Below are 12,013 nucleotides of genomic sequence, written 5' to 3' on the forward strand. Positions count from 1 at the left end.
GCTGCACGTCCGCTCAGGTCGCCATCTTGGCTCCTCCCCCAGCTAGTCCTCTTTTGATTAACTATAAGTGCACTCACTTGCCAGGCCCTAACCTTCCCTTTTCTTACATATTAGTCACCCCTAAGGTAGGCCCAAAGTACCAAAGTGTGGGTAGGGCGCAGTGTATGTGAAAGGTAGGACATGCCCTGATGTGTGTGGCATATCCCGATCGTAAAATACTGTCAATTTCGTTTTTACCCTTTGTAAGGCTATCTGTTACCATAGGATAGAATGGGGAGTTTTGCTTATAACATCTTATAAACTTAACTACCTCTGGGAACAAGGTAGGAATGTAACGTTTAGTATGCCCGAACTCAGAAAATAAAATTCATCTTTTAGTAAGAGTGGTTTTACATTCTGGGTTTGAAAATACCAATTTTGGAAAGTAGGTCTTTTCTTGCTTAGCCATCCAGTGTGCCCTGTTAGGATGTATATTGGCTGTCTGGCTTTGGAATGACAGGGGCTGGGGATGTGCAGTGGCTCAAGAGAGTCTGCATGAGTCAGGGCTGGGCTGAATAGACCTGGGCTGCGTTTAGAGTAGGGGGGAGATTTCCTTTTCTCCCGAATGGGCCTGGTCTGCTTTCTACAATGCTGGCTCCACTTCCTTCCAGGAAGCTGCACCAGAGAGGACAGAACTGGTTTTGAGTACAGGGCTTCTCTGCCACCAGAGAACAAATGATATTTGCTGTACATATATTGGGGCCCAGACCCCAGAACTTTAGATCACTTCTGTGAATCAACAGAAACCTTTGCTAAGGAGAAGAGCTGGACAAACTGGGGAGGAATACTGCCCCTGTGCTGTTTGCTGTCTGGGGTTGGCCTGCAGTGGCTTATTTCTGCCAAGGATTCATTCTTTACCAACAGCCCCCTTGATCTTCCTTGCTGGGAGTTCTGACCTGCTAAGAAGTGCCTGCTGTTGTTTTGAACCTCTGGAGGCTGTTTGCCGCTAGGAGCTGGAAAGCTAACGCAACTTCGAGAAGCATGACGCATCTGCACCTCTTTCCGATGCATCGCCGAAATCGTCGCTGCGCCTGCCCGCGGCTTGAGAAAATTGCTGCACGCCGCATCGAGTGCACCAATCTCAGAAGTCCGAGACTGATGCCGTCGCAAGCCCTGCTGAGCAGCTGCAAGAGTCCACGCATCGGCCCAGATCGTCACATCGCATTGAGGCGCCGAGTCTGTCGCATTAAGAAACCAGCGCATCACCTCCTCAAGCAGTAAGAAACTAACACATCACCTCCTTTCCGATTAGGCACAGACACATCCGCTCCCCTGCGCAGCAGTAAGGAACCAACCTATCACCTCCCTGAGTGTAAAGAACCGGCGGATCAACTTTCCTGCAACCCTTTTTGTTTGAGTTTGCGACGCATCCAAGGTACTTTGTGTGAAAAGTGTTGCATCTGCAATTTGCTTTGAACTGAACTATTTCTACCATTTGAAAGTCATATTTTTATTACTGTATTGTGGATTTTTGTTGTTTGGTCTTATTTGGTTTAAATAAATAATACTTATTTTTCTAAACTGGTGTGGTGTCCATTTGTAGTGTTTTCACTGTATTACTGTATATGTTCACAAAGGCTCTACACACTGCCTCTGAGATAAGCCTGTCTGCTCGTGCCAAGCTACCAAGGGGGTGAGCAGGGTGTATTTTAGAAGTGTATCCCTTGCCCTGACTAGAAGCAAGGGTCCTTATTTGTACAAAGTTAACTACCTCTGCCAACTAGAACCCCCCATTTCTAACAGTAATGGTCTGCAATATGGTAATAGCTCACACCAGTCACTGTAGATCAAGTGCGATTGCAAGTCCTATCCTACTGCTGCCACCAATGTTAGAAATATGGGTCTCTTGTTGGAAGGTTCTTACCCTGCCCAAGAATGGACCCTTCTTCCTAGCCGGGATAAGGGAGTTACACTACTAAAATAACCCATGCTCACCCCCTTGATAGCTTAGCGCAAGCAGTCAGGCTTATCTCAGAGGCAGTTTGTAAAGCATTTGCACATAACCAACATTAATACAGTGAGAACACTACAAAAGGATACCACACCAATTTTAGAAAAATAACCAATATTTTATCTGTGCAAACAAGACCAAATACGATCAAAATCCACCATACACACCATACAGTTCTCAGAAATATCAATAATCAAAAATAAACTTAAAATACAGTTCCTTGAAGTTGATCTCTCTGTACTGGGCTATGCCAGCATCATGAACAACAAATTCAAACAGTTTTGGCTGACCGCAGTGTCGCGGGCTAGCTACGGTGTCGGAAAGACCCGCAAAACTGTACCTTTTAGAAATGCAGGGCGTCGGCGACCTCTTGTTGAGCTCTGAAGAGCTGGCAGCATCAGTTCCGGAGGTCGCTGCAGGAGTCGTTGGGTCCTTGAAGTCACACGTGTTGCAGATCGAACTCCTCGCGTTGAAGTCGGGAGCGCCAGCAGGCCTCGGGCTGTGGTACAAAGTACAGCAGTGCAGCATGCGGTGCCTTCAGGTCACGGTGCAGGCTGCAGCTCGGTGACTGTCGTCCAGCGGCGTCGGTGAGACCAGGGTGCGGTGCAAACTGATGCAGTGTCCGACTCCGTGCTGGCCGGTCATGGTGCAAGCAGTGTCGTCCTTGAAGCAGGTTTCTGAGTCCAAAAGAGTTCTAATGTCCTGGGGTATGGGCCCCAATATTTATACCACATTTCCCTCTGTTCTCTTGCGGCAGAGTCTCTGAGCTTAGTCCAAACCAATTCTGTCCTGTCTGGCCCACCTTCCATTGTGTAAGGCAGACCAGGCCTATTCAGGTGCAAGGAAATCTCCTCCCACTACTCTAAATTCAGCCCAGGTCTATTCACCCAGGAAAGGCCGGACACACCTCAACCCCTCGAGTGGCTGTCTACAGCGAATGCACATTTCCAGCCCCTGTCACTCCACAATCTAGCAGAGGCACCCAGGATGGTTAAGCAAGAAAATGCCTTCTTTCTAAAAGTGGCATTTTCAAACGCATAATTTAAAGAACATTTTTACTAAAAGATGTGTGATTCAATTCAGGGTTTCGAGAGCCCAAACTCCATTTTGCTTTCTTGTGACAATGGTAAGTTATACTTGTAATATGTTACAAAGTATCTCCCATTCTATCCTATTGGACAGATTGCCTTTCAATTGTGAAAAACGAAATACACTGTATTTCACTATCAGAACATGTCACTCACATCAGTACATGTCCTACCTTTCACCTACACTGCATCCTAACTCTGGGCAAGGATTTTGTCTATGGCTGCATCCTGCTAGCTAAAAAATATCCACAGCCATTAGCATGGAGCTGTCCTTGGCTTGACAGTAAATATTTTGATGATCAACACAGCCACAAGGTTGTTTGTAGAGGTTGTCCTATCTGGTGCTCCTCAAGGTCATCCACTGGGTGGGCTCCAAGAGGGGTGACCCCATTGATCTCTTCATGCTTAGTTCTAAGGGAGTGGACTCCAACTCCTTAAACTCTTCATACCAAATTGTGGCTAGCGGCACCTATTTTATAGTTTTTGGGGTGCCTAGGAACAGCCAGAGGAATTTTCTGTACTACACCGTATCTCACGTTAAAGCCCTGAAGAACAGGCTAGTGGGGTGTCCTTTGTGTTTATTAATATTATTTTAAGTAGAAAATTGACAGAAAAATGTTGTGTTGTCATAATAATAATAATAATAAGACATTTGTAAAGCGCATGGCTGCACAAAACTGTGTATCCCCGCGCTTACTGCTAACAAATTCCAGAGGGGGGGAGACAGAAGGAAATGATAGCATGAAGTTATTGCGGGAAAAGGTGAGTTTTCAATTTGGCTCTAAATAGAGTTTCGGAAGGCTCCATCAGCAAGTGTACTGGGAGGGCATTTCAATGTTTCACTGTCAGATAACGGAAGGATCTACCCCCCATTTTCGCTCTGGATATGCAGGGTAGTTTGAATTGCATCATATCAGATGATCTCAAGTCTCTGATCGGGCGGTGGATGGTCAAGAGACTTCTGAGGTAGATAGGTCCTTTATTGTGGCAATCCGATGAGCATAGCAGAGGCTTTTAAATTTGATTCTGTCCCTCACGGGAAGCCAGTGCAATTTAGATAGGGCAGCTTTGGAAGAGGTTCTTCTAGGAAGACCCAACACCACACGAGCAGCAGCATTTTGAATGCATTGTAGCTGGTGTAAGCTTTTCTGGTTAAGGCCTAATAGGAGAACGTTTCCGTAATCTAAATGGGGTGTTATGAGAGCATGTACAATGTTTTTTCTGGCTCCGATGGGGATTAGGTCAATGATTTTACGCAGGACTTTTAATGTGCCAAAGACCTTTCCTGTTATTTTGCTGACTTGGGATTTGCCCGAGAGGTCCGAGTCTAGCATGACCCCTAAGTTTTTGACCTTTTCTACAGGGCAGGGGAATTCACCCAGAGCCGAGGGCCACCAAGCATGGGACCAAATCGATGTTTTGTTCGCCACCACCAACACCTCTGTCTTGTCTCCATTTAAGCGGAGACAGTTGTTGTCCATCCAAGTGGCTACAGCAGCCATGCAGCTTGAGAAATTGGTGGCATATTCCTTGCTGTCCGGTGTTAGTTTGAACATTAATTGAGTGTCGTCAGCATAGCTGACAATGCCCACCCCAAAATTCTCTACAACGTGAGCCAGGGGTTCCATATAGATGTTAAATAAGGTAGGGCTCAAACTGGAGCCCTGTGGAACCCCATGGCTCACGCTTCGAGAAGATGATCTGAAGGGTGGGCAGTGCAGCTGAAATGATCTTCTGGTGAGGAAAGATTCGAGCCATGCTAGTGCCTGGTCCTTCACTCCTATGTCCGAGAGCCGAGACAGCAGCGTTGAGTGAAGCACAGTATCAAATGCTGCGCTTAGGTCGAGCATGACCAGCGCCGCTGTCTCTCCCTCGTCCACCATCCTACGGATGCATTCCGTGGAGTACAGGACTGCTGATTCTGTGGAAAAGCCAGGTCTAAAACCCGATTGGGAGGGGTGGAGTAGAGTTTCATTTTCCAGAAATGCCATAAGCTGTTTATTAACTATTTTTTCTATTATTTTGGCACATTGTGGCAGAAGAGAGATAGGCCTGAGGTTTTGGAACTGAGTTATTGGGATATATATATTTTTTTTTTAAGGGTATGACTTGAGCTGTTTTCCAAGCCTCTGGCACATTACACTCTTGAAAGGATAGGGTGATCATGTTTCTGATGTGATCTATGAGAAAGTTTTCCATGATATCCTTACTTTTTACCAGTGGGCACACATCACTAGGAGAACCTGAATGAATACCATTGATGATATTGATTAGATCTTTTTTGTCAGGTGTAGTGAATGTGGTAAGTGTGGAATTTTGAGTAGGGGAGGCTTTAGTGACTACCTCATATCCTAATTTAGTGGGTTTGGGGAAAGTGGCATGAATTTTCTCGACTTTTTCGACGAAGAAATCTGCTATTTGTTCACATATATCATTGGAATATGTGTCTTGGGTGTCTAAGTGTGTGGTATCTGTTAATTCTTTATAAATACGGAACAGTTCCTTCGTGGGGTTGTCCGCCTCCTCAATTCTGTTTTTAAAAAAGACGCTTTTTTCTTCTCTTACCATTTTTTGGTATTTTTTTAGCTCAGATCGATAAATTTCCTTAAGTTCGGGAGTGTAGCTTTTTCTCCATTTGCGTTCTGTCGCTTTGCATTGGGTGGGCCTTTGCGAGTTTTAGTTTCTCAGTGTACCATGGCTCTGATTTGGTTCTTCTCACTGGGGGTTTCGTGGTCCACGGGGCAATTTTATCTAATGCCTTACCTAGCCATATTTCATAGTTATTCCATGTCTCTTGTAAGGACTGATCTGTGGGGGGTAGTTGTTCCTCTAATGCGCTGATAAATCGATCGGGGGTGTAATTTTTCCAGTTGCGGCGTTTAAGAGATAATATTTTGTTAGGAGCGTTATTAGTAAAATTAATAGGTATATCAAAAGTGATCATATAATGGTCGGACCAAACTAGCGGGGTGGGGGGAAGAATTTCAATTCCTTCCCAAGTGGCAAAAATTGGGTCGAGGAGGTGTCCTTGTTGGTGAGTCGAATTGGTGAATAGCAGTTTTATTCCTAACGAGTGCAGTGCTTTCTTGAATGTTTGTGCCTCCTTTGCATTACTGTCTTCAAAATGAAGATTTAGGTCGCCTAAGATCATAAGGTTTTTATGTCTTATAGCTAACTGGGTAGATGCTTCTATGAGTTGGTTGCAGAAAGGGGTTGGAGTGCCAGGAGGACGGTATATAAGGAGACCTGTAATAGTCGTAGATGAAGTCAGTTTTATAGAGAATGTACCACATTCAATATTTATGATGGTCTTATTAGTTAGGGTACATTCTAACTCCTTTTTGCATATGAGTGTGAGTCCTCCACTGCGTTGTTTTTGCCTATCGATTCTTAAAAGACTGTAGTTCGAAGGCACTGTCTCTGGAATGTCGGGGGAGGAGGATTCCTCCAACCATGTTTCTGTGAGAAACATTACATCGAAGTCACAGTTCTGTAATAAGTCGTGTATTTCAGTTTTGTGCTTTATCATTGATCTACAATTAAGCATCATCATTTTTTATTTAGTTGTCGGGGCAACGTCATTCTGTACTGTGGGAAGTGACTTGTGGCATATCTTGCAGTGCGCGGGTATCAGGTTTGGGTCTATGGTGTATAGGCAGGGTTTGGTAATGGTCTTACCAAGTGCAAGTAGGTCCGATTTTGAGTAGTGGATTTTATGATGATCGCCTCCAGGACTGTCTCTGTTGGTTTTTCTGTGGGGGCATAGAGTCCTGCCCCGTGCCCCGTGCCCCGGTCGGTCGCGGACGGGCGCAGACGGGCAGGACTCAGGCTTGACTCCGGCGCGCGATCGGCGCACCCGCAATGCGTGCCGCTGCGCGGAGCCATTGACGTATGATTTTATGCAGTCGGCCGAGCGACGTGCAGTGCGAGCCCTCACAAAGATGGCCGCTGTACTTTCTTCAGTTCAGTTACTTAGTTATTCCCCACCAGATGACGGCCTGTGAATCGGCCACACCCACGAGGGCAAAGCAAGTAATCTGCCGCCTAACTAAGAGTAAATTAAAGTCGTGCACAATCACAATTATCTTGTCTGCCGCTAAGGTAAAGTCAAACCATTAAAGAAATGGGGTGACCCAAAAGGTACTGGACCTGGGTGACGTATTAGTATAAACAAACAGTGGTCCGAGACCTATTATTTCAAATACGTAAAAAATCACAATTTAATAAATTAAAAGGCGTATGTTATTTTAACAGCCCTGATCAATCAATGAAGAAAGAGTAGAAAATAGGCAACAGCAACAAACTCAAAATATATATACAATATTTTTAATCTATTGTCAGGATTTTGAAACGGAAGCACAATATACAATATTTTTAATCTATTGTCAGGATTTTGAAACGAAAGCACAATTCACAGTATTATGTACTTTTTCTTTATATGCATTGTCCCGTATTCAGAACGTGCAGTAGAGCAAAAAAGGGGTGTCAAAAGAGAGTGAACGTGATAAAGTGAACGGAAAGGAATCACACAGATTTAAGAAATTATATTCCAAACAATTCAAAAGAAACACCAGCCAATGAAGGCCGGAACCATATATCCTGGCCACTTCAATTAGTCAGCACAATTTCCCTAATTATTACTAGGCATCCGATGTCAAAAAATGTCTGCACTATATCTTCGAGGGTGATATAGTTAGTGGTCCAGGTTAATTAATGAAATGTCGACGTTTCGACTCGTCTAGCGGCCTTGCGGTCGTTTTATTCCTGGGCCATGCGAGTCTTCTTCAGGACAGGTGGGAAGGGACAATATAGGGATCTCATTGATGACCCTGTGAGGAATATAAAAACCCATTAGGGTTTGGGCTGTTGCCATAATTTGGGATGCTCCCCTCACTCCTTGGTTTTTCATTTCTCAGGCCAATTGATTAATTCGCGAGGAGTTGCCTGATTTAAAAACTATATTGAAACTTTCCAATACCTACGATTGGGACCAGAAATTTAAGACATGTAGTGTCACATGAATATCCATCGGATAGGAAACCAAATAAGAGCGCAGAGGTAACTATTTAATAACAAATCTTCTGCCTGATGTGTAAACTAGGTTAATATATGGTTTTACAAATGGGCTCCTTATTGATTTTCCAGACCACTTGGATAACCTCCCTGGAAACGTAAGGACTGAGTCTATGTGGAGTGGGAATCACGACCATTATTTCCCTAGAAGGGTAAGCATCCTTGGAATTCTGCCCTTGTTTTTAAGCAACTAGGAAGATATAGTGCAGACATTTTTTGACATCGGATGCCTAGTAATAATTAGGGAAATTGTGCTGACTAATTGAAGTGGCCAGGATATATGGTTCCGGCCTTCATTGGCTGGTGTTTCTTTTGAATTGTTTGGAATATAATTTCTTAAATCTGTGTGATTCCTTTACGTTCACTTTATCACGTTCACTCTCTTTTGACACCCCTTTTTTGCTCTACTGCACGTTCTGAATACGGGACAATGCATATAAAGAAAAAGTACATAATACTGTGAATTGTGCTTTCGTTTCAAAATCCTGACAATAGATTAAAAATATTGTATATTGTGCTTCCGTTTCAAAATCCTGACAATAGATTAAAAATATTGTATATATATTTTGAGTTTGTTGCTGTTGCCTATTTTCTACTCTTTCTTCATTGATTGATCAGGGCTGTTAAAATAACATACGCCTTTTAATTTATTAAATTGTGATTTTTTACGTATTTGAAATAATAGGTCTCGTACCACTGTTTGTTTATGCTAAGGTAAAGTCAGCGCAAGACCAGATCGAGTGCCACGGGGTCAGGGGAGAGGACACACGGGGAAAAGCAATACAATTTTTAAAATCAATAGCAGTGCTAATTAAAAGAACCTCCCGGCTCAAGCCTCAGGAGTAGAATGTAGATTTTCAGGCCAGAGACACGCTCAAAGAGACAAAGCGTAGAGTGTACTGCCGGTAGAGACTCTCGGGGCTTAGTAATGTCAGGATGAGATCATCCGCAAAGAGTGCTACTTTATTGTCAAGGCCGCCTATCGGGATACCATGGATGTCAGGGGCCTGGCGAATCATGTCCGCCAGTGGTTCTATTGCCAGGGCAAATAATAGGGGCAAAAGCGGACATCCCTGCCTGGTTCCCCTCCCTATAGAAAACGGCTCTGTGAGCTGCCCGTTCACTGTAATCCTGGCCCGTAGCGCAATGTAAGGCACCATAATCCTGGTGACCTTCTTCGGACCGAGCCCTATCTTATGGAGGACTGCCCGAAGGAAGGACCAATCCACCCGGTTGAACGCTGGTGGAACCCCTTTTCGGCATCTAAGGAGAGGAGACAGGCCGGGATCTGCCAGTGATGGGGCTTGCCCACAAGATGTGCTACTCTCCGTATGTTGTCGGCCCCCTGTCGACCGCGGATAAAACCCACCTGATCGGGGTCGATCAGGCCCGGCATATGGGGGTCCAGTCGTTTCGCCAGAATCTTGGTGTATATTTTGAAGTCGGTGTTCAATAAGGCTATCAGGCGATACGACGAGCACAAAGCGGGGTCCTTCCCCGGCTTCAATATTAAAGCAATTTCGGCCATCCCCATGTCCGGGGACGGCCCCTGCTCATCAGTGAAAGAGTTAAACAACCGAAGAAGGTAGGGCCCTAGCTGCGCCCGGAATGTGCGATAGAAGGACAATGGGAGGCCATCGGGCCCCGGTGTTTTCCCTAGGTGGAGCTCCTGGACCGCTGAGGTTATTTCCTCCTGAGTGATAGAGTCCTCCAGGAGTTGCGCGAAATGGGGGTGAAACGTCGCGCCGCCATACTGCTCCAGTACTTCCTCCACATGCTCGGGGTGGTTTCTCCTCCTTATAGAGTGTTGTGTAATACTCTCTGAAAGCCTGGCACTTATCCTTTGCCGCTGCAACCCTGGTCCCGTTTGGCAGTTGTACGTTCGTTATATGCGCCTTAGCAGCTTTATCCCTCAACCTCCTCACCAGCATTCTCCCTACCTTCTCTCCTCCCTCGAAATATTTCTGTTTTAAGGCCACCAGGGAAGTTTCAGCCCTATTGGCGCGCAGTATCCTGATTTGACCCCTAAGATTAGCTAGATGCCTCCTCGACCGCTGGGTGTAGTCACCCTGGTCCTGTGCTTCCGCCTTCTTTAGATCCTCTGTCAGTTTGTCCTCCAATGCTCGCGCCTCTCGCGACCTCGCTATCGAAAGGGACATAATGTGCCCCTGTATTGTTGCCTTGAAGGCATCCCAGACCACCGGAAAGGGCATCTCTGGCAAGTCGTTACGCTCGAAGTATGAAACAATAACCCCCCGAATGCCCTCAACATCCGCAGCATCCCGAAGGATACTTGGCGGCAGGTACCACTTCCGTTCCCGGGGAGGGCAGGCTGCTGGATCCTGTATGAGCAATTCCACGTGAGCACGGTCAGAAATTGAAATATCAGACATTTCTACCCCTATGACATCACGGGAGAGATCATGGGACATAAACAGATAATCGATGCGAGAGTAGGAGCGGTGAGCGTGGGAATAATATGAGTATTCCCTCTTGTCTGGGCAGAAATAACGCCATGTGTCGAATAACCCCAGGTCCGCAAATTGCTTGCCTAGCTCCTAGGACATTGCCCCAGCACCACTGAATGAGCCCTCGCTCAGATCTAGCTTCGGGCTCCAGACCAGGTTCAGATCGCCCCCCCCACAATAAGCGAGGATCCGTCCTGCGGCACAAGATCTCTCAGGAGGTCTCTGAGGTAGCGGTCCTGCGCCTGATTGGGGGCATAAATGTTACACAGTGTGAGGCGTCGCCGCCCCACCTCCATACCACTCCGAAAGGGTCTGCCTTCTCCCCGCCTGATGCCAGCTCTGCACTGTATCGCTACCCCTGCTGTCTTAGTGTCTGTAGCCGCCCAGAACTGGAGAGGGTACCTAGGGTGTGCCATGCGCGCAGTGTCAGTCTGTAGAAGGTGAGTCCCCTGTAGGAATATGATGTCTGGATTCTGGCGGGTGAGATAATGCCATACCTGCTTGCGCTTATTAGGCGAGTTAAGGCCCTTTACGTTGAGGGAGAGAATCTTTAGAGGGCTAGGCGCGCTCACAGCTGTACTAGGTGTCGCCATAAGTTATTGTTGCTCCCACAACTGCCATTCTACTCGCATCACACACACCACAGGCCTGGTCCCGCACCCATCCACTCCCTATCACCATCCAGCACCCCCTCCCCGGGCCCCCACGAGAAGGAAAGAGAAGCAGAAAAAAGAGCAGCGAGAAACAAAGGACAGAAGAAAGAGATAAAGAAACAACTTGCGGCCTAAGAGGCCGGTCATTTAGACATAACAATCGCGGCCAACAGGGCCGAAGGTCTCTGACCCCATTACAGGGCATCCTACACCCACAGGTTTGGACGCTCTCCGGGATGTCACTCCCTAGGGGGCAGACCAGGGCGGGTTGTGGGGCTCCCACTGCCCCCTCAACCCTAGCCGTTGGGAGTCAGGGGTAGGAAGCAAAGGTGGAATCCAGATGCTGTGGGCGCGTTCACCATTCTGCAGTGCGTTTGGTGGGCGCGCGCCATGCAAAGCACATTTGTCTGGTGTGCATCACAGCCTGGTGCAGACAAGAAGATTCTTAACCGCAGGCGCGCTAGCGCAATTCCGCTCCTGTGCTGAGTTTTTTAAAACCGCACTTTACGTGACGAGCTGGGCTCATCATCAGCGTGCGAGAAGGCTACGCCATGACGAGCCCAGCTCGTCATCAGCGTGGAAGGGGTTTAGACGGGAACGTTTCTTGCTCCGTGCCTTGTGCCGAGTGCGAGTAGTTTTCACAGCTTCCCGTTTGGTGTGTAATTTTTTGGAGTCATTGCACAACCAGGTCATTTGTGAAGCAGGGAAGTGTAGGTGCGTGCGTAGTCTGTCTTAGTGTCA

General features: G+C 46.6%; 1 protein-coding gene across 1 annotated transcript in view; it reads left to right on the forward strand.

Annotated features, from left to right (window-relative positions):
• MPPE1 (metallophosphoesterase 1) overlaps nucleotides 1–12,013 on the forward strand; it is a 736,638-nt gene that overhangs the window by 671,133 nt on the left and 53,492 nt on the right. The window lies entirely within an intron of this gene.

This window comes from Lissotriton vulgaris, chromosome 4_1 (genome assembly GCF_964263255.1).
Source record: "Lissotriton vulgaris chromosome 4_1, aLisVul1.2, whole genome shotgun sequence".
Classification (NCBI taxonomy): domain Eukaryota; kingdom Metazoa; phylum Chordata; class Amphibia; order Caudata; family Salamandridae; genus Lissotriton; species Lissotriton vulgaris.